We start from the raw sequence: 349 nt of genomic DNA, 5'->3' as shown, positions 1-349 counted from the left end.
CAACGTTTTAGCACTTCCTTCTCCACTACTGTATCGAGTTAGTGACCTTGAACCTGTTGATTAGTCATTGTATTGTATTTAATGATGTGTATAGGTATGAGAATGACCGTTGGTGCTCTACATCCCTTTTCAGTATAAATCAGAATATCCTGTTACGCTTTTTGAAAACAATAACATGAAATAAGTACTGTGTTTTTTATCATCCAACCCTCAACTTTCGATTTTAAGCAGAGTTCACTAGGACGTTGGATAGCGACAATTTGTGTGAGGTTAGCTATGTTTAGTGTGAATGTGGGATGTTTTTTACAACCTGGCCTCCCATGTGTGCAACCTGCATGTATCATCTTCG

Source organism: Penaeus monodon, chromosome 19 (assembly GCF_015228065.2).
Source record: "Penaeus monodon isolate SGIC_2016 chromosome 19, NSTDA_Pmon_1, whole genome shotgun sequence".
NCBI classification, from domain to species: domain Eukaryota; kingdom Metazoa; phylum Arthropoda; class Malacostraca; order Decapoda; family Penaeidae; genus Penaeus; species Penaeus monodon.
This window is presented reverse-complemented; position numbering follows the sequence as displayed.